A 27,505-nucleotide genomic window follows, 5' to 3' on the forward strand; every position below is an offset into this window, starting at 1 on the left:
AATCAAGTGGGTATGTTGTTGGGGTAGGAACCACACACACTGACACAGAGCAGGAAAAAGGCCAAGGATATGGGAGCATAAGCCAGAGCAAAGCCAAGGCAGAATGCAGTTACCCACAACAGTACTGGTGGGAGACCTCATGCACTTATCTCTTTAACACCAGATGAGGAATACCTCTTCTCCATTCTGGGAGATGACTACAACACCGATGAGGATGTCTCAGGCATAATCAGAAGTGGTCTGAACATTGGCAATTATCCGCCTCCGCAACCATCACAGACATCAATTCAGGAAGGTTACTGCATCTACCACAACATATTCCCATAATAAATATGACTGCAGAGGTTTACTGCTTACATGTAACATGATGTTTATTGTCAACAGATGGACGCTACATTTCTAATAATCACAAAAGTGAACTCAGTGTGCATGCTAAGTGTCTTCCACACCCTCAGTGCACATCAGTCACTAGTGTGCTCTATCATCTCAGTAACACTGTAATCAATTTATTTTTCACAGGGTCAGCAGTGTGCTCTATCATCTCAGTAATAATGTAATCAGTTTATTCTTCACAGGGTCAGTGGTGTGCTCCATCATCTCAGTAATAGTGTAATCAATTTATTCTTCACATGGTCAGCAATGTGCTCTGTCATCTCAGTAATAATGTAATCAGTTTATTCTTCACAGGGTTAGTAGTGTGCTCCATCATCTCAGTAATAGTGTAATCAAGTTATTCTTCTCGGGGTCAGCAGTGTGCTCCATCATTTCAGTAATAATGTAATCAAGTTATTCATCATGGGATCAGCAGTATGCTCCATCATCTCAGTAATAATGTAATCAGTTTATTCTTCACAGTAGTCAGTAGTGTGCTCTGTCATCTCAGTAATAATGTAATCAGTTTATTCTTCACAGCAGTCAGTAGTGTGTTCTGTCATCTCAGTAATAATATAATCAGTTTATTTGTCAGAGCAGTCAGTAGTGTGCTCTGTCATCTCAGTAATAATGTAATCAGTTTATTCTTCACAGCAGTCAGTAGTATGCTCTGTCATCTCAGTAATAATGTAATCAATGTATTCTTCACAGCAGTCAGTAGTGATGCTCTGTCATCTCAGTAATAATATAATCAATTTGTTCTTCACAGCAGTCAGTAGTGTGCTCTGTCATCTCAGTAATAATGTAATCAATTTATTCTTCACAGCGGTCAGCATTGTGCTCCATCATCTCAGTAATAACGTAATCAATTTATTCTTCACAGCAGTCAGTATTGCGCTCCATCATCCCAGTAATAATGTAATCAATTTATTATTCACAGGAGTCAGTGTTGTGTTCCATCATCTCAGTAACAATGTAATCAGTTTATTCTTCATGGGCAGCAGCAGAAATGAGCAGCTCTACTTTACCAGCACATCTGGGAGATATCAGCAGCAGAATGGCTGCTGATGATGGTAACCTAACAGCCATATTTATGAAACAGCCTGTGGATGGTGGCAAGCAGTCGCTAAGTTTAATGGCAGGATCAAACACCCAACAGCTTCTCTATAACTCTGCAGGAAGTGAAACAGGTTCACAAAGTCAAATAGATAGGTACATTACACTGCAGGCTGTACAGGGAAAGAACACATGCACCTTAACACCAGTGTCTCTCCTCAACCACAGAAACACCTTCTGGAGGACAGCACAATCTCACAGTTGCAGTGTCCACTGTAACACTTGTGCAAAAGGGTGCCAGGCACAGGCACATGTCAGAGCTACCTCTGGAAACACGAAAAACATTAGCAGCCCAGCAGCAATGAGCAGTGAGATTATCTCAGTCCACTGCCACAGAGAGTGAGCTATGGTCATAGTACTGCAGAATGTATGTGAGGATATCCAGCACTACATGACAATGGTAGAGAGTAGAGATAGTGACGTGATCACATGACAATGGTAGATAGTAGGGATAGTGACATGATCACATGAAAATGGTAGAGAGTAGGGATAGTGACATGATCACATGACAATGGTAGAGAGTAGGGATAGTGACATGATCACATGACAATGGTAGAGAGTAGGGATAGTATGATCACATGACAATGGTAGAGAGTAGAGATAGTGACATGATCACATGACAATGGTAGAGAGTAGGGATAGCGACATGATCACATAACAATGGTAGAGAGTAGGGATAGTGACATGATCACATGACAATGGTAGAGAGTAGGGATAATGACATGATCACATGACAATGGTAGAGAGTAGGAATAGTGACATGATCACATGACAATGGTAGAGAGTAGGGATAGTGACATGATCACATGACAATGGTAGAGAGTAGGGATAGTGACATGATCACATGACAATGGTAGAGAGTAGGGATAATGACATGATCACATGACAATGGTAGAGAGTAGAGATAGTGACATGATCACATGACAATGGTAGAGAGTAGGGATTGTGACATGATCACATGACAATGGTAGAGAGTAGAGATAGTGACATGATCACATGACAATGGCAGAGAGTAGGGATAGTGACATGATCACACTCATGCACCATATTAGCCTACCCAATAGTCCTCTCCACATCCATTGTACCCTAGTCAGTACCTATCAGATTCAAACAGGAGTAAGTGGTGTATGTGGATGAGGATGTGGTACTGTTCATATATGGTGGTGGTGCTGGTATATCACATCAAAATCCATGTGCTTTTCAGGTAAGCAGTGGAAATAGTAGTTGGGACATAACAAAGGAACAGTCATGAAGGCCTTGTCAGTAATCATCTAAACATATCAGAACCTCTGATTTGAAGTCTTCATCATGCAACAATGTAAGGTCAGTGTCTGTAGGATCAGGTGCACTGAGTTTGTGAAATCATTGCAGCAAGTTAGCATGAAACTCATGTGGCAGCACTGTCTCATGATCACGTGCACCATCACCTGCCTCTTCACATGCCAGCACTTCCTCAAGATCACAGACACCATCACCCACCCTATGACATGCCAGCACTTCTTCACAATCATGGGCACCATCACTTACCCTATTGACATAGGGGTTGGGAGGGTGGCCTAATGGTTAAGGTGTTTGCCTTACAAACACAAGGTGCAGGGCTTGAGTCTTACAAAGGATAATTGGCTAGGCTTACAAATGGCTCACAAGGGCAGTTAGCTTACTACTAACCTATGAACCTATGAACGTATAACATGCCAGCACTTCCTCATGATCACTGGCACCATCACCCACCTTATCACATAACAGCATTTCCCCACAATCACAGGCACCATCACCCACCCTATGATATGCCAGCACTTCCTCACAATCATGGGCACCATCACCTGCCTTATCACATGACAGCACTTCCTCATTATCACGGGCACCATCACCCACCCTATCACATGCCAGCACTTCCTCATGATCATAGGCACCGTCACCCACCCTATGACATGACAATACTTCCTCACAATCATGGGCACCATAACTTGCCCTATGACATGCCAGCACTTCCTCATGATCACAGGCACCATCACCTGCCTTATCACATAACAACATTTCCCCACAATCACAGGCACCATCACCTGCCCTATCACATGTCAGCACTACCTCATGATCATGGGCACCATCACCTGCCCTGTGACATGCCAGCACTTCCTCATGATCACTGACACCATCACTTGTCTCATCACATGACAGCACTTCCTCACAATCATGGGCACCATCACCCACCCTATCACATGCCAGCAGTTCCTCATGATCATAGGCACCATCACTCACCTTATGACATGCCAACACTTCCTCACAATTATCGGCACCATCACCTGCCCTATGACATGCCAGCACTTCCTCACGATCACAGGCACCATCACCCACATTATCACATGACAGCATTTCCTCACAATCACAGGCACCATCACCCACCCTATGACATGCCAGCACTACCTCATGATCATGGGCACCATCACCCATCCTGTGACATGCCAGCACTTCCTCACGATCACTGGCACCATTACCTGCCTCATCACATGACAGCACTTCTTCACGATCACGGGCACCATCACCCACCCTATGACATACCAGGACTTTCTCACAATCATGGGCACCATCACCCATGTTATCATTAGGGGACACTGTGCACGAGATATATGACCTTCTATAACTCAGGGTTGGCACTGCATTTACTGAAAATATGATGTGTCAGTTAACCAGAATGCATTTCATTTGACTAATATTACTGATTAAAGTCAAAGGAAATGTAAAAACACACACACACACATATATATATATATATATATATATATATATATATATATATATATATAGAGAGAGAGAGAGAGAGGAAGAGAGAGAGAGAGAGAGACTAAAGAACTCAAGTACCGCAAAAGCTGGGCTCAAACAGATGACAACGAAAACATCTTAGTGCTTTCATTTCTTTTAATTAAAACATGGAATTTCATCAATAATAAACTTGGATACAAACAATCCATTTAAATTTTCTTCCCTTCATGATGTAACAATGAAATTGACCAATCATACAAAATACTCAATTTCAAACATCAAAACTATTTAAAGTATTCAAGGTATTTAAAATTATACTCTGTACTGAAAATCACCATTATAAAACACACCTTATCAAAAATGCATATAAAATCAAAGTACATTCATTTTTTAACAAACATTTAACATTACTACTGTCATTTAAGCCAGGGAACTTATCAGCTCTTAACAAAATCTTCCATTTCAGGTCCCTGACTTCTAAAATGTTATTGCAACTAAATGTAAAGTTCACTGTTTTTATTTGTTCTAAAACAGAAAAATGAAACTTGCAAAATGCTTTACATTCAGTGCTGTGCTTTGCTAAAGCATTTGTTAGATTGTGATCTTTACTGGCTTTTATATGCTCTCGTATTCTGAACTTTAACTCAATAATAGTTTTACTGACATAGAATTGTGGACAGTTAGGCAGCTGAGATGTCTGTTGATGGGCAGCAGATAAAAACTGAGTAATTAGCAAAAGACATCGAAGCCCCTGTAAAATTGACTTTTCGTTTGATATGCATACATAGCTGCTACCATCCACAGAGCCTACAGACCTGCCATCCTGATCCTCTTTGGGATCGAGATTCATGTTAGGGAGGTAGTTATTACCCTATTCTGTATCCTATTCCTGTGCCAACTGGTACAGCTGGCGATGGTACAAAGATACCTTAGAAACAGAATCAAAGCGCTTTAGGGTTTGCTTTATACTCAACAGCTACTGCAACTATATCTCTCCTCCATATCTAATCACCTTCTTACAGAATAACTATACTTAATGCACAGAGTTTTAAAATGACCCCTTTTATTTGAAACCCTTTGCTTATAATTCCTTCCATGTGACCTGAACAAAATAGGTCACTTGGCTTCATTAAAAATGAATACCAACTGTTCTATGAAAAGTAACAACTTTATATACCAAAGAGGCTCATGCCTATGGGTTCATCTCCCCTTGTCAGTTAAACTCAGCCCATCACTCCACATCTTTAGGAAGGAATAGAATGACTGCAAGAGACATAGGATCTGCACATCAGGCTCCTCAATTGACAACAGGCCTTGAGTCTGTCTACCAGACCTATAAACGTAACAACATTTATTCATTTTGCATTTCATGATCCTTGTTCTCATCTTTCTTTTTGGATTGTGAGCATAGTTTTCTGTAATTTCTGTGTTGTATGCACTTGTAGTTGTAAGTCTACCTTACAACATGAGAAACTGCAAAAGCTTCCCTAAAATCAAAGAAAAACATGGACAGTCAGCTTCAAGAACTATATAAATCCAACTACTTTCAAGAAAGAATCACATCATTGTATAGCTATTTAATATACACCTCTATCAACTGTCCTTTTGAAAAGAATGAGAAACACAAGATCACAGATAATATGTATGTAAATAGCCTGTGTAGTCACCAGTACATGAACTGATTTTGTTCTTTACACTTTTAGTTATTCAACATCGTAGTGTCCTGTTTGTCTCACAATAGCATGTATATATTCATGTAGATTATCTTTTTTTGAGAGTTAAATTTGTATTAATTGTATAATATCTTGTGTTTGCATAAATGCATCACTTTTCTGTGCTTTAAGGCTCAGGTCATAGCTAAAAAACTTCTCCGCACCAGGCCAGATACTTGGAAAACAAACAAACAAGTGGCTGGTGGTTAAGTAATGATCTCTGACATCAGGGAATTTGATGTGCAATTGTGTATGGGATATACATCAAATTAATTGATTGCAATTTTTATATAAATAAATATTTTATCCCATACATAAGTCCTCTCAAGTTATCTGTGGTATGACTCCATTTATTCTCCTTAGGAGTAATATATAATTATCCACCATGGGATAGGTATAGCCATTCTCTAACCAAATGGGACAGGTTAATTCGAGCACAAAAAGGGAAAATGAATAAGTTTAAAATGACCACAAATGCAGCTAGTCTAGTACTTATGAATGAACCAATAAATATATATTATATATAAGTTAGAAATAAAATAGACACATTTTTGCTCCTATTACTAATATTATAAAAAAGGGTATGGAAAAGAGAACCAAGACAATAGTGTTAAAACAATTGCACTTTTGCACTTGACTTTTCATTGAATGCCTATTTAAAAATGCAATTTGCAATAATTGGAAAATCATGTAGGGGCATCAAGAAGTTTTTGAAAAGTTGGTGTGGGTCCCAAGTTTATATATAAAAGAAATGCAAACTTGAAATATAATTCTTGAGAAAGCAAAAAATATATAGATTTGTAGACCCCAACATTCCTTAAGGCATGTGCATGTAGGCACTGCAAATATTGCAGATGTATGGCCAACAGTTAATACAGTTGTTCAAAATTACACCAGAACTGTAGTCTGCACAGCGTTTTAAGTGTAATTCAATCTGTGTCGTAAGTTGCTCAGTATGAGACATGTCAAGCATTTTATGTAGGTAAAACAACAAGGAAGTTTTGACAGATTGTATGAGCATGAATATGCAATAAAATGGACAAAACAAAACTAATGCGTTATACAGACATGCTGCTGGTTATAAAATTTTTATTTTTTTTTTTTTTTGCTTTTAATTGTGTAAATAAAAGTATCTATGGGAGAGATCTGATACTTTAATAGAAGTTCATGAATTAGTTTCCCAATTGTGGTTGAAGATAGCAAGAGATTCCCTGGTTCGATTCTCAGCTGGGGCACCTTCTGTGTGGAGTCCGCATGGCCTCCCTTGTTTGCATGGGCTTCATCCAGGTGCTTCGGTTTCCTCCCACATTCCAAAGACATGCAGTAGGTGGATTGGACACTCTGAATTGGCCATAAGTGTGAGTGCGAGTGTGTGGTGTGGAAGAACTATTGCAGCAGGCCTAGCCACCTGGCAGTGTAAACCTTGGCTCTAGATGATTGTCACTGATGAAGTGACACACTGACCCTGTGTGCAAAAAATGGGAAAAAGGATTGATGGTGCCAGTTTCAAAAAAATGAGAAAGGAGGATTACTAGTTACTGCTGCTGCTGCGTCGTCCTTCAGCCTGATTTTAACCTTGAATGCTCTGTTTCACCTCCGCAGGGCCTACTCCAAACATTGTCTGATAAAGGGGCAACGGTTTTCTCCATGGAGGGAGATGCCATTATTATCATTGTGCATATTGTTGGACTCTGAGTGAGGCACTTGACAAAAAAATGGATTACGCCTGAGGACATTTGTGCCTAGAAGGACTTACAAGGACAAAAAAAAAAAAAGACAGAAATAATAACAACAAATAAATGTTTAAATAGATGAATACGTGTAATCAATGACAACAATATAGGTTTTAAACAGATATATTAAACTGTCTCCCGTAATGCGTTAAAAGGCCACCTAAACAGACAAAGTATTAGATCAATCTTTGATTAAACAATACACAAGACAACTGTGTTGCTAAATTATGTTACTGATCATTTATAATCCTGGTAACACCTATATTTTAAACTAAACTGTAGTTTCTTATATTCAGCTGTGTAATTAAAAGGGAGCCCTGTGGGTTGCAACACACTCTGGAAGGCTAACTGTTCTGTAACATACATAAATGCTATATTGTTGTGATCTGGTTTGTTTTCATGAACATTATACTATTAAACATGCATTACTGTTGTGCCATCCTTTTCAGACTGTGAATCAAAGGTTTCTTAATCGGGCTTGTTTATATTACAGACCACTGAAATGACTGGTGCATCAGACAGCTGACATGCCTCGTTGTAAAATACAGATTGTTCATTGGTCTGGATAACTTTCTGTGTTACAGACGTTTTACAGGAACCCCCTCCTCCATTATCTGTACAAGAGAATACTGCTAGCAAACTGGTTTATTCTGTAGCAAGAACTAATGGCAGAAATATTTCCCTTTTTTCTTTTTGATCCTCCAGCGTTCAAACAAAGCACAACCGCACTATATCTAACTTCCTCCTCCTCATGATAAGGGTGAAGTAGGTTACTCCTGTGATGTGGATGTCTGGTCTGTACATTATTTATTTTGGCTTATGTTTGGGTTCGGTGGTTGGGTCATCTGAATACATGAATCGTGTACTTCTTATCAGTGAATTTGCAAAGATATGCTGATAGTCAGCAGGCAAGTAATGAATACAGAATGTCTGTCTATGAACAGGCATTAGCTATATTAGAAAGTCCCTGCATGATGTGGATTTGAAACAAACGATAAATGCACAGGACTAGATGCCAACTTTCCATCATACATTATTAACTATTAAAGATACGCCATTTTGTAGATGGAATCAAACATTTTTTTTACTAGCCAGGTCACATGTTTGTGTTTCCAGAATTCTTGCCTAATACCTTTCAAAAAGCAGCTCTGTTTATAGGTTCATGGGTGTATACTAGGCTAATGATCACTAGGGCACTTTTAAGCCTAGCTGTGCAACCCAAATGTGACCCACAAATTTGATTTATATAGAGGGTGATTTACTGCAGACTCCAAAAACTGTTATCGTGAATATATTATGTGATCATTTCTTTTGACCTTGTTACTCTATGACTGGTTTCAGTGTAATATGTTCTCCATGTTCTAAATGCCATGAATTAAACTTCGTAGCAGATAACAGCATACAACCTGGTAATGAAATGTAAAATAAAATAAAATAAAACACACTGTCATAGTATTATCACTTACATGACCTTTCAATGGCCTTCTGAAGCTTCTTAATGTTTTTCTAACTGCTATCAGTTTTGAATGGTGCTGTACTCAACAGTAGCTGCCTCATCCTGGCATTCCAAGGGTGATCTACACCCTCATGAAGGGATCCCTCACTCCTTCTGTCCCGCCAGCATGACTGAGGGCACACTGAGACTGGCTGTGTGATTCAGCCATTGGTAACTCTGCGGATAAGATGGGAGTGGATTGGCAGTCCCTATGCAATGAAATTTTGTTACACTGCTTGTTAGGTCTGTGGATGTTCTCTGTACATCTTTAGGTAGGCGTCCCTTCAAGGTGGCCAATATTTTTTATTTGTTTTAGTTCTCCTTTGTTAATCAAGTTATTCCTAACAGACTAGTGGCCTCATACAGAGGAGACCTAAGATGATATTTTATACTACTAGGAGAAATTTGTCCAGGGCATTGGGGAACTTCCCTTTTCTTTTCAATATGTGCTATCGGATCTTTTACATCCATCTGAGCTAAAATCAACTTAAGGAAATGGGGCCTAAGTTTAACATCTCATCTGAAGGATGATGCACTCTGGAGTTCAGCACCCCCTTATGCTGCACTGCAGTGTCAGCAATCAATTTATCTGGTGTGAGAATAGAACCCACAGCCTTGTGCACCAAAGATGATTGTGCTGCCTGTTACTTTACTAAAACTTCACTACAGCTTTATCCTCAGTCAGCCTTTTTCTCTGCCAACACATCCTCAATGCACCAATCAGTGATTGTATATGAGCATTAATAATCCCCAGCTTTCAGTATGAGGTATCATAACTTTGTGTTCTTCCACACATATCACAAAGTTAGAGAAATAAAACAGAATTTCAGCTACCCTGCCAACCCAGAGTACTTTTAGAGTCCATCACTGAATCTGAATGCCAGACACTTAGTCTGTCACATTGCCTGTGTATACAGGCCATGCTAACTGTTAACAATTCTTTTTTTATTTGTTATAAATGTTTACATTGTGCTTATCTGGTAGTTGTTTAGGATGCTTTTTAATTAATATAGGAATTGTTTATGTTTTTTTTAACAATGTCTGTATTTGTGGGTCCCTTCAAAGAAATCCTAGAAGGAGATTCTTCTACCCTTACTATAACTGGGGCACTGACCTGTTGCCTTCACTGGAACACTTCTAGATCAGACCCAGAGCCCCTATTAGGTAAGAGTGGGTCTTTGCATTTGGTATTAAATGCCATCAGGAAGTGATTGATTACTTCCCTGTGCACTTCTGTGGCATTGCCATGACAACATGCTGCATAGGTTGCATGGCTACTCTTAATTTTAGCTTCTATATTGACAAAACATAAATCAGCAATAGGCAAAACCATGAAAAACAAAACCAAGAGAAGCATTTATTTGTTAAAGGATGGGGCAAAGCCATTGTTCTCTGACCCCTGCCTTTCTTATAGCTAGATATAAGGCTTCATTTTAAAATAACTTTGGTTTTGTTGATTTTCCTCACGGCTTTATGGACTGATTTACTCACATTTTGTAATTGTTATTCTTTTTTTTTCTTAGAACCTCACTTTTGAGTTTTTAGAACAGATTTGTCGATCTTAATTTGTTTAGACAGATTACCGAAACTATACTTTTCTTCTCACAGTTTGTAGAGATTGTCTAGGCTCTAGTGAGGAAATGAGGTACATTTTTTGCAACGCGTTTTGTGCATTAGAAGCTGCTGCTTATAACTTGCTTCTAATGTACAAAGTTTGTCATCACGTAGAAGCTTTTTGTCTTCCTCATTTTTGACTGGTTGTCCCCTCATGATAAACCCATAGGTCATTATGTTACCATGTGATGTTTGCACTTGAGACCTGAAGGAAAAGAGTATAGCTGGAGGGAAAAGGTCATGGCTACAGCAAGTACCACACAGTGTCCACTACAGTGACCTATCATACAAGACCTCTCATACAGGAAAGTAATTCTGTACAACTTCAAAGCTTGTCTGGAGTGCTGTCTCAATCGTGGCCTCTCACTCCAAATGTTTCATTGCTGATGAGTGATTCCATGACTTTTCCTAGATGGTAATCCTGCTGTGATTCCATGAATTTTCCAAGATGGTACTCCTGCTGTGGGACCAGACCAGTGACTCTTCCTAGTATGTGCAAATCCAGTACTGGCTACGGACTCTCATTCCTCCTCCAGCTGACTTGTCCAGTTCAGAGAATGTTAACCGGACCTGCAATTATACAATAAAAGGTCATTAGTATTCAAAAATGTGCATGTTGATTGGACATAGAATCAGTGTGTAGATTGTAAATCGAGCAGCTGAAGTATTGTTGACTGGATGTACTTTCTATTGAGATATACTTATTAATTACATCCTTAACATACGAGAAAAAAATCAAGGACGTTTTGCAAAACTCTGAACATTTGAGAGGTATGCTTCCCAGCAGTATAATCATGGTAACCACACCTCTTCAACTGACCAGAGATTTGCAGAACATCCCTGACTTTTCACACGTTTTTGTCCTGTTATCGCTCTTACAATTTTTGATTTTCTGCTAAATCATTGAGGATATTCGTCACTCAAAAATGCTGCACGTTAGAGTTTCATTCTTCCTATAGTTGACAGAATACATGTTGATGCCACAACCTGTTGTTACACTAACTTTTTAAGTGACTTACAGTAATACTTAAACAAATATCCTTGATTCTGCCCTTTAGACCTCTGCTATTTTCAGCTTTGTCCGAAATTCTTGACTAAAGGAGCCAAGAGATAAAATATTTTTAAAAAAGACAGTGAAACAGAGGGTAGCAAACTGCTACAGAGATGTTCTTTTCTTGTCATCTCTTTTGTACTACCCTGCAAGTGTGCGGATGTACCATACACATGTGCAGTACATCTGCATGGAGAAGAGGAGGTGGCCGAACACTAAAGTGCAGTCATACAATGAAATTATTTAAGAAAGGTAAGTATTTTTAATTTTTTCACTGCCTAATAGCAATAATCCCCTTCTGAGTCTGGGTATGACAATATTTACCCATGGTTGTGTTTGTTTGATCAGTCAGCTTTGACCTCGTGATCAAACCATACCAACCACAGGTAAATCCTGGGATATTTACTCCCAGTCACAGATTACTGCTAAATTTTTTGCATTTGTTTAACATCACTGCTTTAAAGACATAGCAAAATGTATAAGATACAGAAAGTGGACATCCTACAACTAACAACTGATGTGGGAAGAATCAGCTGACCACGTGATAAGTGGTTGCTTGCTGTTTACCAGGATAACAGCTACATAAAAGCAAGTCAATGGCTACTACTGCAGACATTAGCTCCTGTAACTTTTTTTTTTACCTGCTTTTAGATTGTTTTTGCTTTCTCTGTGTCCAAGGTGGGTTCAATAACACCTTTCTAAATACCTTGGATAGTCTAGCTCCTACAAGAAACAAAAAATCAAAATCAACCATGACCCCTGGGTAAGAAAAGCTACCAAAGACATTATGACTAATAGGGACAAAGCATGAAACTCTGGCTCAAATCTAATAATCCAGCTAACCTCATTCATTACAAACAGCTTTGAAACCAAGCTAAAAATACTCATATCTAAAGACAACCAGCAGTACTTCTGCAACCAGCAAACAAATAGAAAAAATAACCCCAAAATATTCTGGTCTTCCATCAATAATCTCTTAAACCCTGGCACCAAATCCAATTCCTATCCACACCTTGACATGCCTCCCGAACAAATAGCTAGTATCTTTAACTCCTACTTTACTGACACCATTGCTAGCATCACTGCTACTTTTTCTTTACCTCTCCCAAATAATTCATTTCTTACAACCTCCTCTTCTCCTTCTCACCTGTGACATTCCTTTCCTCAGATCATCCATAATACCTCACATACCTTGAATAATGTGACTCCAAGCATCAACACCTCCCCAGCTGCACACAACAATCTTCCCGGACAGAATTCAACTTCTCTCTCATCCCCACCACATTCATGAAAAAACTCCTTTTAAAATTAACACCCTGCTGGAATTCATCATATAAAATTGATGCCAAGTTTCTTAAAATTGCTGCTGATGCAGTGGCCTACCACATTAACATTCTGACTAACAGATCAATCCAAGAATCCTATGTCCCTTTCTTTGGAAAAAAGCAATCATACTTCCTCTTCATAAAGGTGGCCCATCAACAGATATCTCCAACTTCTGACCCATTGCTATACTTTCCCCCATCTCTAAAATCCTAGAAAAATGTGTGAAAAAACAACTCTTAGGCTATGTTCTAAAAAAACAAAATCCTCTCCCCAACACAGCATGGGTTTCGCCCAGGTCACAGCACATCCATTGCACTAATTTCCTTCCTAGACATGGTCACTAAAGCCCATGACTCAGGACACATTGTATCTGCCATTTTCTTAATTCTATCAGAAGCATTTGATACCATCTCTCACTCTATCCTCCTCTCTCAGATCTTAAGGATAGGGCTATCTCCCCAGTCAATTAATTGATTCAAAAGCTATTTCTCCAACAGAGACCATGCTGTTAAATGGAAAAATTCCATTTCCCCTTACCTTCACAACCCTACAGGTGTTCCCCAAGGTTCAGTTTTAGGCTGTCTTCTATTTAACATTTTTATCAACAATCTCCACCTATCTATCCCGCAGGGCTCCCTAGTCTAGTATGCAGACGACTCTACCATAGTCTGCTCTGCATCCAATACAAAATTATTACAGCAAAATACTCAGGCAGCATTTTCCACTGTGGAGACTTGCTTCAAAATAATCACCCTTCTTTAAATAAAAAAAAAAACAACTAAATATATGATCTTCACTCCCAAGAGAAATTCTCCCATTGACAAAGCTGACCTCGACATATTCTCTCTTAATTCTACAAAAATTGAGCTAGTAACCCACACTAAATTGTTAGGAGCAATAATTGATGAAAACCTCAGATTTGATCTGCACATTCAAAATAATATAAAACCCATAAAAATCTAGGGTTGCTCTATAGACACAATAAGTTCCTCTCCCTCCCCACTAAACAAGTACTAGCACTATCTTACCTATAACCCTGTCTAACTTATGGTGTGCCTTTACTAAACAACTTGCAGTGTTTCTTGTAATCAAAATTAGAAACATGTTATAACAAGATAGCTAAATTCGCTATAAACAGTCGTCATTCTACTCACCACTGTATTGCCCTAAAAAAGTTACAATGGCTCAAACTCCCCCACTACCTGTTACTCCTTCAGCTCACAATTACTCATAAACTTATTTATAAGCTACAAGACTGCTCTGTGCTTAACTCCCTACTCACCCTTTATAACCCCATTAGGCCTCTGCAATCTGAACAACAGCTTCTTCAGGTTCATAAACCTAAGTTACATGCAGGCCTGTTATTATACTCTTGGAACATTCCAGAAAATGGAATAATCTACTTTCATTCATCCGCTTACAACAAAGCCCCTGCAACTTTAAAACCAATCATCTCCTCTCCAGTTGGATGTGTAACTGCTCAAGCCCTTCCTTTGCCATTGCTTAATATATTAACTGAACCTAATCTGTTTATATTCTAGCCCTGCTGCAATGTTCTGTTTTCTTGCTAAATCCTATGAACTGTAACTACTTAATACCGCATCTCCGTCTCTTAACTCCGTAGCCCCTTCTCCGTCTCTTTCCTGCTCTTATGCTTTCATTTTACTTCTACAAACGTATATGTTTTAATTCTTCATTTTAAGCAATGCCTTGAACTGTATGCTTACCTTGGAGTTTACAATCTGTACATTATTTAACCACTCTGTCTTGCTTGTATTGTGTCAGTGATTTGATTGCCTGTGCTTTGACTATGATTGACTCTGCCCAAAAATGGGCTTACACTGGCCCAATAGACTTTCCCAGTAATCAAATGCCAATAAATAAACAAATAAATAAATCATGGATTTATATTCTAGCTGTTGTATGGCATGGGGTCCTGCATGCCTGAGATGCTTACTATGGGGTTTACAAATTAAACTGAGATTCTATCTACCTGAGATGCTGACAGCAGAAGTAGATACTAAAGACCTTGTGATCTTTATCAAAATAAGTATTAAAAGAACTATTGAAATAGTACAGTACACCAAACTGCTTGGAGTCATTATAGATAATCAACTGAAATTTGACCTCCACATTCAGCAAAATATTAAGAAAACTTACCAGAAATGAGGTCTTCTCTACAGAAACAAACACTTCCGATGTACCTCAACTAAAATCACCCTGGCTAAAACCTTCCTGCTCCCCTCCCTGCTCTATGGTGTCACCAGACTCACCAACTTACAAACTTCCACTAAGTCCAAACTGGAACAGTGCTATAACAAAGTGGAAAAGTTTGCCACTAACCCTAAATACTGTACTCGTCACTGTAGACCTCTGCATGAACTTAACTGACTTGAACTCCCTAATCAACCCCCTCTATATCTAACTATCAACACTGTATAACAAGTCTACAAGCCCTCTGCCTGTCCAGCACTAAACAGTCTAATTGAGCCATGCCAACCAAATAGAGCCCTAAGATCTGAGGATAAAAAACTGCTAAATATCACCAAAACTTCAAAAAAAACTGGACAGTGTCTCTACTCTTGCTCTGTAACCAAATTATGGAATTCTCTCCCCATTGCAGGTCTACTCCCAGTTTATCAGCCTTCAAAACGTCATTAAAACAACATCTAAACAACACTTGGCTATGCACCTGCTCTACTCCAGGCTAATCTCACTTCTATTTCATTTTCCCTACTCCCTTTTTTTATATTAAATGAATATATAAATATATGTGTTTGTCATCATTCAAACATAAACAATGACACTGTTAATTATATGTGCTACGTCTTAGTTACTACATATATTTTATACTCATCATTTAATTATGTTGAAAATTTGCAGATTGCTAAAAATGAAAGCTGTTACTGTAAAATGTTGAAAGCTATGTTTGAATTGTTACTTATGTCTGGAGATTTTTCTCCCCTGAAAACGGGTTCTGCTGACCCGGTCAGAGTATCCCGATAAAGAAATGTCAGATAAATAAATAATAAGTAAATAAATAAGTGTGGGTGAATCTGTCCTTCTTTCATGACCAAATGTCTCCTGTTCCTTATAGATTTCACCTTGGCCCGCCTGTGAAAGCAGGTCATATGCTACACTGAAGTATCAATCTGATTACCTGGCGTGGGTACAGAACCCACCACCTTTTGATCTGCTAGGTATCAAATATGACTGTGCTACATGCTAGGTCACTGACTCTGATATGGTTTTCTTAAAAATGAATAATACAGCGCATGCATTTACTAGTCTATGCTGCACGTATGATATCACTAAGACATTGGCAATGAAAATGTTATTTCACATTTAAATCTGGTTATTCAACATGATTTAGAAAAGATGATTTCTATGCTTTGTTGAAATGGTTCCCATGTCCCTGGTGATCATTTCGCAACACAGATAACTCTACTCGTCTATGAGACAGCTCATAGTGGGTTTACTCCACATTGGAGCTTTAAGTCTGTGTGACAAATCAAAGTTTGCAAATTACCGGTATAAAGGAAAATGACTAATATGTACTTAAGAGAGAAATGAGTGGCTAAACCTGAGTCATGCCGTGAGCAATTCTATTAAAGCATGAATAATTCTATGTGATAAAACACAACCTGAGAAACTCAGTTCCTTTTCAACCCAATATTGCATCAGGTACCTTGACACAAAATACCATTGGAAGTTCTGGCTCTGGTAGTTTGCCCTAAGTGCAAATGTTCTGCTTTGAAAAGTGTAATGAATGCAAAGGAATCATACATGCATTCATTCACTAATGACGTATGTCAACAAATCCACATGATGCATTAGATTCTCTAGGATGTCAATATTTCAGCTGAAACCCTAAAGAGCAAATATACAGATGTTAATGCCATACATTAAGGCATGACTGCAATTATTGCAGTGCAAAGGAATCCACTTTAGACTAGTGCTTTTTGCTCGTAAGACAGTACAGCTGGTTTTAATCTGTTGAGTTATTTAAAGCAGCAGCATTTTTCCAGACTTGCACATTCAACTGTTCAGCAAAGATGGGTAAAGTGTCAGGAAACAAAGAGATATTTTGTCGTTTCCATGCATCTCAGTCAAAACAAGTACGTTGGACATTTTAGGTAATAAAAAAAACATAATTTCTACGACAGAGAGATAACGATTATACACGTCATCCTATGACATTTTGAAGCAAACATTTATAGTCAGTAGTGCTAGCCTGTAGTAAGCAAACTGTGATATGGAGTCTTCGTGTTTTGTGCTTCCGGTTTCAAATCTGATCACTGTCACACAATTTGCCTACTTATCTTTCATTGCGGCCCACGTTTTGCTGAAAACATTTTGAAGCATACTTGCTTCTTTAATGCTAAAATTATTACCTTCTTTAAGGTCTCCATTAGTAATAAATCCCAGCTATCATAATTTCACTGCAGTGTTCATGAAGGGTAACAACTGCTAAGAATTGTTTTGATTATATCAATTTTCTAACATCTCAGCATCTACTTTAGATTTCATATACTGACCACACTTGGGGGGGGGGATTCGCACACATCATGGTAATCTTTTTAAATTCAAGAACAGCCGTAACACAGTGCTGCCCAGTGCTATCGCCTGAAGATGTCCAGCACCATGTACGGCTGGCTCCACGGTCATGCTGAATGTTAATGAATCAGTCTGGGAGAGAGGCGTATGATAATTAACCATGCACTCTGTCTGCCAGATAGGTGTACAGGTTCATAGGTGTATACTAGGCTAACAACCACTGGGGCCCTTATAACCATGCAACTCAAATGTGACCCAAACATTTGATTTATATAAGGCATGATTTACTGACTGCCTCTGTCCATCAGAAACACAGGCGCCAGACCAAGGGTGAATTTCTGATTACCCATCCATTGGTCCAAATTGCAGTTAAATAGGGAGAGGAAAGAACTCTACTTTAAATAGATGGGGGGGGGGGGGCGTTCCAAAGAATGTGAATTCTGTGAGAAACTTATCTCTCTCTCCAACATGTTCTATTTATCTTGCAAGTGAAATTTAGGTCTTTTAATCTAGTACTACTGATGCTGTTTGTTTTGTGATTGTGGAAAATGTTCATCAAAACAAGGTCCAGGGATGCTTTGTTTGCCAGGCAAAGGTCACCTCTCAGAAGTATATATGATATCAAGTAAAGATACTTGGATTTGAGGCAATCAGTGCAGGACATTGTGTTTACTCCCTGTATTCTTTTTGTAAGGAACCTTTGTGGATGTTCCAGTTGCTGCATGTATCAGCTCAGGTATGCATCAAAAGGGGCATTATACTCTATGATGGGTCTGATGAGGACCACGTACAGTAGTATGATGACCTGGACCTAGATATGAGGGCCACATACAGTGGTATGATGACCTGGACCTAGATACAAGGGCCACGTACAGTGGTACGATGACCTGGACCTAGATATGAGGGCCACGTACAGTGGTATGATGACCTGGACCTAGATGCCATGCTCTTGCTTATAAGTTGTGCAACACAGAAGAATGTTCTTACTACCTTGCACTCATATTGATCGAAGGCTAGGTTACTATCTACATGGGTTCCCAGATCCCTGACTAGTGAATCAACTTTTATGGTGTTTTATTGATGATGTAGTTACCTGGGGTTGGCTGACTTCCCAGAAGCATCTACAAACTGAGAGATTCAAGAAATTGTTTGGACATATAAAACAGTACAGCTAGCTTCGCTATGTTGGTATTCATCTACCAAAATCATTTGTAGTACAGGGATCAAGAAAGCAGGGGAACCACCACCAACCTGGGATTACTCTAAACTTGAGTGCCATAATGGCACCTACAGCATTATGGAGATTGGGGGCCAAGGGGAAACACTAATCACCAGGCATACTTCACTTGTGCTGTAATAACACTTAACATATCAAGGGGATCAGTAGGTGGGGGGGGGGGGCACTAGCCACGAGGGATGCTACACTTGTGCCTTAACAGAACAAACATCCGTACAGAGATCATGGTTGGGGGGGAAACACTAGCCACCAGGGAGTATGCTAAATTCTCATGCCTTAATGGCACTTCAACTAATGGGGAGATGGGGGCACCACTAGATACAAGGAGGTCAGATAACTCTGGGACAGGTACAGGGACTGTACTGGCTAAAATGTCTGCAAATCACAAAATAAGTCACGGGATCATGACATTTTTAGCACAAACTGTACATCCCTTTAAGGAAGCCTTGAGCATATTTTAATTTCATTCACTTTGTAGTTACTTGCATTAGTCAATTTGGGGCAAAAGGGAGTTGGAGCCTATCCAAGCACTCAGTGGGTTCAAGGTATGGGACATGACTCGGACACAGGACTTATGCATACAAATATGATGCAAGGCCCAGAAATGAATCCTGAATGGGGCATGTCAGTCACAGGACATAGAAAGAGCAACATGGTGCAAGGCACACAAATGAATCCAGAATGGGGTACAGGTGAGAAACAGGATGCATACATATAAACATGGTGCAAGGCACAGAAATCAGTTTTGACTGGGGCACATAATAGTGGCATATCAAACATAAACACACACACACACACACACACACACACACACACACACACATGCACAGAGTTACACAAGGGACATACATTCATGAACTTATGGGCAGACTGGAGCATCACCATTTCACCTTTGACCTGTCTTTGGGAGTGAGAAAAATGAAGTACCCACCCAAAACTTGTGCGGAAACAGAGAGGACGTGTAGACTGCACACAGAAAAGAAAGCCAAGAAATGAACTGAAACAGAGAGGACATGTAGACTGCACACAGAAAAGAAAGCCAAGAAATGAACTGAAACAGAGAGGACATGTAGACTGCACACAGAAAAGAAAGCCAAGAAATGAACTGAAACAGAGAGGATGTGTAGACTGCACACAGAAAAGAAAGCCAAGAAATGAACTGAAACAGGGAGGACGTGTAGACTGCACACAGAAAAGAAAGCCAAGAAATGAACTACAGAACCAACAGCTATAAGGCAGCAGCATTTATCACTGTGACACCAATTTCAGTTTAGGTAAAGTTCCGGAATTCCTGTTATAGCCTTAATACTCTGCACCATTTGCTAGACTGTAGTATGTAAATGGCACTCAAATGGAAAATGCAGGATTACACCCCAAACCCCTGCAGCTGAAAAGTAGAGCTCTTACCATGGGGCCCCCATGCTACTCATCAGCCTGTTTGTCTGTTTGTATATCTATCTGTCTGTCCATCTATCTAGAGCAAAGCTCCAAAATAATTATAAATCCAACCCCAAGAAATTTTGGAGCAGTATCACTGCCCTCCTTAATCCTGGCAGAAAAGACAACCCTTGCCCTGACCCTAGTGCTCCTGATCATACCATAGCCCCTAACGTTAATTCCTTCTTCACTGACGCTACAGCCAAGTTCATGACATCTTTCCCTAAGAATTCTCTAACTTCCTCTGCAACTCTCTCCTCCAGCCCTTCTCCTTTTGCCACCAATACCCCCTCTCCCTTCTCCCTTAAATCCATCCCTGTCAACACTATAAAAAAACTTCTCAATAAATTAAAACCATGCTCTAATGCCCCTGACAACTTACCATCAAACTTTCTAAAATTAGCTGCAGACAGCATAGCCCACCCCATCTGTATTCTCATTAACCATTCCATCCAAGAATCCTATGTACCCCTCCTCTGGAAAAAAGCCTTCATCATTCCTCTACACAAAGGAGGCAACAACATTGACATCCCCAACTTCTGCCCCATAGCCATCCTCTCCCCTATCTCAAAAATCCTTTAAAAATGTATTCACCTACAACTCCTATCCTGCCTCTTAGACAATAACCTACTGACCCCTACACAACATGGCTTTAAACCCAAACACAGTACCACCACAGCCCTCTTATTGTTTCTTGACATTATCAACAACGCCCAAAACTCAGGTAATGTTGTATCCTCCCTTTTCCTATACCTATCCAAAGCCTTCCATATCATTTCCCATACCTTACTACTGTCAAAGCTCTTGCCCCTTAATCTCTCCTCCCCAACTATCAATCGGTTTTCCAGTTACCTCTTAAATAGGCAAAAGGGCATTAAATGGAGCAACTGTACCTCTTCCTACCTTGACACCCTCACAGGCATGCCCAAGGGAGCCCGCTAGATTTTTTGAAGGGTGTGCAAACCCAGAGCCCCACCCACACAGCCCCACTCCCTCTGCCCATGCAGCCCCCCACCCCCACCCATGCAGCCATTCCAGTGTCCCATTACTTGGATATTTCTCCCATATCTCTCAACCTCTTGGAATAAGAAATCTGAACAAAGCCATAATAAAAGTGGGACAAAGGCTCAAAAATAGGGACAATTTTTAAATATTGCTCTTACAAATTTAGAAGGTTGATAGAATAACAGGTTTTAGATTAGCATGCATTTTATGAAGGGTATGGAATCTGAAACTCAAATGCCCGTCATTATTTTCCAACTTCAGTCTTTAATGATTTGCCACTAATTTGTCAGAAAACCACAATTTTATGAAAAGTGATCCAAAATATGAGGCATAAATCTGGACATTCTGCGAAAATCTGTACAGTTGAGAGGTATGTCCTCATTTGTCATAGACACTGTTCAAATCTCTCAGTGTGCATACTGTTTTATGCTCTACTTCTACAATGATTACAGATATTTGGATTTCATTTACAACTTTTATTTCAAATTTTATAGCACAAACACTGATAGACATTTACTAAACCTAAACAAAGCAATAGTCTTACAATGAAAACAGACTTAGCATTAAAACTTCTCTACCTTTGAAACCCACATTCACTGAAACAGCATTGAAACCCGCAGTCAAAGAAAATGCATCTGGCCAGTGGTAGGGTAAGTTTACCTTTGGGATGTTTTCAAATCATAGGCTCCTTGCACACATTTTTAGAACCATGCAAATGTTATTTGATTCACCTTCCTGACTGTATCAATTATACTATATAATAATTTAATTATATCCCTTGTATAATATAGCACCACTTATTAGAGTGTGTTTTAAATTTATAGTTCTGAGCATTTTTCCTTTAAGCAACGAAACAAATCATATGAACCAATGATGACAACCTGCCCAATTCAGAACATTTCAACCATGAAGGGCCACTGAGACTTCTGTCATACAATCCACCAATATCAATCAATATGCAGAATCTCTGCAGAAATAAAAGTCATCTGAAGAATTTCACATTAAAAAGAGATCTGAAACCAATGAAGAGGTTGTTGCTAGAAAACAACTTTACATTTCAGTGTTTCATTTACAAATTCAGTGCCTGTTGCCCTTGAAGAATAAATTGACTATGTTACATTAAAAGAAATGGTAAACTGGTATATTGCAATAGGGAATGGGTGGCAAGGTGAAAAACAGGTTCATAATTATTAGGTGTCTCATCCAAAGAAGGAAATACTAAGGACTGCAGTACCATACATATCCCCTTAAAATACAAATGTGCATGCTGTAGGAATAGAACCTACAGCCTTTTGCCTCAAGATGCAAGTATGCTACCTGCTGTGCTAATTCTATGCCACAATAATGATACCATTTGCTAAACAAAACAGTTGCACATTTTAAGCAGACTTAGCATGAGCAGCAGTAACCTTTGTTTCCCTTGAAGCTCACATTTCCTTGAAAATGCACTTGAAAATAAATTCCACCTGCTAGATCTAACTAGGGTATTTCTTTCTCTCTCTCTCTCTCTGACTCTGTCTGTCTGTCTCTCTCTCTCACACACACCTCAACTTTTAGTGAAAGAAATCTGGGCAAAGCCTAAAAGAAACAGGGCCAGATTATAAATATTGATTTCATGAACTTATAAAATTGTCTTTTATACACATAGACACACACACACACACACACACACACACACACACACACACACACACACACACACACACACACACACACACCAGCATCTTAGTTAAAGAAACGTGGACAGATCCTAAAATAAATAGGAACAGATTATACATTGCTCTCATGAACTTATAAAATTGCTAGAATAACAGGATTTGTGTTGGTATGCATTTTTCTAAAGGATATGATGTCTAAAACTACTTAGCAACTCCATTCCATTTTAGGGGGACTATGGGGCAAAAATCTGGACATTCTGCAAAAACCTGGACAGCTGAGGGGTGTGCTACCTCCCTCTTTTACACACACACACACACACACACACACACACACACACACACACACACACACACACACACACACACACACACACACCATATCTCTCAGTCTGTTAGCACAAGAAATATGAACAAAACCTGTTATAATGTTGGGGACAGACAAAGGCCTAAAACCAGGGGCACATTTAGAAAGTTGCTAGAATAACAGGATTTGTATTAGAATGTATTTTCTGAACGATATTAAGTCTGAAACTCAGTGATTTGTTAAAAAAATGTTTATGAGGAACAGAACAACAGTATAAGGCAAAAATCTGGACATTTTGTGAAAATCTGTACAGTTGAGAGGTATGACACACATATACACCCCCACCTCTTTAGAAAGTGGATAGAACAACAAGTTTTACATTAGTATGCATTTTCTGAAGGATATGAAGTCTAAAGCTCAAATGTCTGCCATTATTTTCTGACTTCAGTCCTCAATTATTTGCCAGTGAAAAACACAATTTTATGAGAAACAAAATGAAAATATGAGGCAAAAAAATCTGGATAATTGTGAGGTATTAACCCCCCCCCCCTTACCCACACCCCTACCTTCCCCTTACTTACACATAAAGACACACAGACAATGATATGGTATTAATTGACTTGTGCTTTTCTGAAATTATTTGTTTCTCACCCATATAACTATATAATTCAAGCACGGCCTTCATATCTGGAGCTTTTTCACAGGGTCCACTGTAAACTGGGCCTACTCATCAGGAGTACCCTGGCATTCATAGTGTATACATCAAAGCTTACAGAAACAATAAATAAATAAATAGACCAAATATCCCAGACCTAGATGCACTGTCTGCACTCTTAGCTAAAAGCAAAACTATCACAAAATTAACTAATTTTACAGAAAAACCTGACAGAGAAACATTGGAATTCTAAAACATGCAGAGACAGTGACCAGAAAAGTCAACTCAGTGTAAGTAGACAAACATTCTAAGAAACACTGATTACTCTGTACTACCCTCTCAAGCAATTTGTGCTTGTCTTTCATTTACATAACTACTTACTGTGTAGCAGTGGTGGTCCACATGCCTAGGGACCCAAGTACCAGAGATCATCTTTGATTTTTTACTGATATTCCAAGAAGTCCTTTCCATGGCACAGGAGTACTACATTTAGTTGGTGACTGTAGCTTAAAATGATGGAGCCCTGACTATGATGCTGGTGAGTTTTGAACATTATCTATACATCTGTCTACCTGCCTGTTGGTCTATCTATGTAGTTTCACTTTTACTCATTGAATATATTTACTTATGTACACTTAATTACAACAAGTATTTCATTATATGTTTTTTTTGCTAGTCTGCTAAGTGTCAGAATCATACACAATGCACAAAAAATGTCTCCAGTGTGGTTTTTTTTTTTTTTGGTAACAGTTATTAAGTAAACAGAAGAGTATATCTCCAATGGTCATAAAGCTTCCTTCAACTCCTCCCACAGCCCACAAGTATCACCAGTCAGCCAGGGGAAAGCCCTTATTTATGTAAGCAGTTTTAAGTGCACACCTCTGTATCTCAGCAATGATAGCTTAATCTCTGCAGCAGTCACATCACCAGTCTAAAGATAAACAGGTTTCACACATGCAGCAAATTCCCTAGAAGGACTAAGGTTAGGTACAGTTAGTACAAGGTGCTAAGTAAAAGGAATTGACATGTATTATGAAGAAAGCCAGTCAAACAATTTTCGAATTTAGAAGCTCTGAACTCACTAACAGCTCAAACATCACCATTGCTAAGCGCCACGCAAAAATACTTAAACACGAACACACCTACCTCTCACACACCTGTACATTCATCCGCAGTCCAAATGTCTTCTGGAATTCAAATTCCGCGCGGGTGTGGAAGATGAAGACGTAAACCTCAGGTCACACAGACGCAGAAGACGCAAACAGCCATGCTTTTGTGTGACTGGACAGGATGCAAATGGCGTTCTTAAAGAGGAACGCCCTTTAAAAAAAAAAAAAAAAAAAAACATATTTTTTTTAATTAAAAGAAAATTAATTTCCTGGCCAGCCAGTTCAAGGGGGGTGCAAGTGCACCCCCTTGCACCTGCCTGCGGGCACCCTTGGGCGTGCCCCAGGGTTCTATCCTTTAGTATTCAATATCTTCATTAACAACTTCCATCATTGCATCTCTAAAACTAAATTCGTCCAATAGACAGATGACTCTACTATCATCTGCTCTGCTGAATCTTTTCCTAAACTCATGCAAGTAACTCACACCACGTTTAGTAGCACCAAGGCTTGGATGCTAAATAACCATCTAGACCTTAACGCATCCAAAACCAAAATTATGGTCTTTACCCCATCTAAAAACTTCACTATAGACAAAAACTCTTTCTCTATAAAAACCCAAAATATGACCCCCCCATTGAAGTAGTCCCCCACACTAAGCTGTTTGGAGTACTTATAAACAAACATCTAAAATTTGACTTTCACCTTCAAACTAACATCAAGAAAACTCACCAGAAACTTGGCATGCTCTACCGCCACAACTGCAATCTAACCCCTCCAACTAGGCTTACCCTCTCTACCACTTATCTCCTCCCCTCTCTTGTGTACTGAGCACATATCCTTTCCAACCTTCAAGCCACTCTTAAAGCTAAGCTAAAGGGAATACAAATATAAAAGAGAATAAAATCTGCCATTGCAGACTAGTAAGCAGCATATACCCTCTACCTGTGGTGTACTCCTACACACAGTTTTTCTTGGAGAAACCTTCCATTCCTTGAACTAGGGTGCCTGTATGTTTACCTTATTTCCTTGGCTGTCCTTTGATAATTAGCTAGGTTAGCAGAGTGCCGTGGATTCTCCTCTGCTACTTTAAATTCCAATTGATGGTTTCCCACCCTTCCCTCACCCCCAAGTGATTGCTCAGGTACAACACACCAAAGGTTTTAAAAACCCCAGATGCCATATTTGCTCTAATTGCAGCTGAAAGCCCTCCAGGTGTAGCATCTCTAGTAAGTGTCCCTGGACTAGCTGATAGTTTTTTTAGCTAAGTTCTATCTGGAAGGTGTAGTCCTGGTCCGTTCGCCTCCCACCCACCCCCCATATCATTACCTTTATACCTATCCACACAACCACACCCCCTCACTTCCTCCCAAATCCCCCACCCCTCTACTTCCTGTTCTCATACTACCTCCCTTCTTTGCTCCTCCCCACACTTACCTACTATCCAGTATCAGAGACTACTATACATTACTCCCACCCCTTCCTCTCATCCTCTGTTCTACATCGCATAAAGTGACATGTCTCTTACAACTCAAACTATACTCTTACCTTCCCTAATTCTCATACTATATCAACACACCTCCTATCACTCACAATCACCTACTCCCTATTTCCATCCCTCAAACACCCCTCAACTCCAGTACTACACCACAACCCTATCTACTAATTTGTCCCTCCATCCTTCCCCCCACCACTCCCATTCCTAAAATAAAAATATCTCCCCCCGCCCCTTTAAAACAAAAAAAACAAAGTCTACTTACTCAAATTAAAACCCCATTACAAACTTCTGCTTCTATCTGGTGACATTCATCCTAATCCAGGCCCTACAGACACTTCCCTGAACAATAAACTCTAAACCTGCCAACCCCTCCAACCCACAAAAACAAGTACAGTTCTGCTCTATCAACATCATGAGCCTTGTAAATAAAGTTCAGTAACTCCATGCTTGGATAGCTAACTATACTCCTGACATAGTTACCCTAACTGAAACATGGTTAAAACCGCACCATCTGGACAGTGAAATCATTCCTCCTGGCTATAATATCCTTAGATTAGATCGACCTAAAAGAAAAGGAGGAGGAGTCTCCATATTCCACTCCAATTGTCTCTCCCAAATCAGTCCCACACTAGACTTACCCTCCTTCTCACCAGCTGAACTCCTACTGACCAACTTCAAACTTAACAGTTTCAACACCATAACTCTCGCAGCAGTCTATATTCCCCCTGGTGATAATATTAACATACTTGAGAACATCCTATCTCACCTCTCACATACCATCCACAATGAAATAATTATACTGGGATATGTGAATATTGATCGGCTTACAATACAAGCTCCCAACACTACTTCCTGTATAAACCTACATG

This window comes from Protopterus annectens, chromosome 5.part1 (assembly GCF_019279795.1).
Source record: "Protopterus annectens isolate FY-2018-M chromosome 5.part1, PAN1.0, whole genome shotgun sequence".
In the NCBI taxonomy this organism is placed as follows: Eukaryota; Metazoa; Chordata; order Ceratodontiformes; family Protopteridae; genus Protopterus; species Protopterus annectens.